A 221-nucleotide genomic window follows, 5' to 3' on the forward strand; every position below is an offset into this window, starting at 1 on the left:
GGCAATAAACACTGAGTTTTGGATTTTTGAAGGTATAATTTTTACTGTGTCATTCTGTCCCATTTCCCACAGCTAGAAGGTTACAATATAATTTGTTTATATGTTGCTCTATAGGTGGCCCACTTGTTTTCATTATTTTTTTTAACTGGCTATTTACAGGCTTCTCTAACGCACTATAAAAATCTTCAAAGAACAACCCCTTATTTTTCTGAGACACTTAC

Source organism: Equus caballus, chromosome 3, assembly GCF_041296265.1.
Source record: "Equus caballus isolate H_3958 breed thoroughbred chromosome 3, TB-T2T, whole genome shotgun sequence".
In the NCBI taxonomy this organism is placed as follows: domain Eukaryota; kingdom Metazoa; phylum Chordata; class Mammalia; order Perissodactyla; family Equidae; genus Equus; species Equus caballus.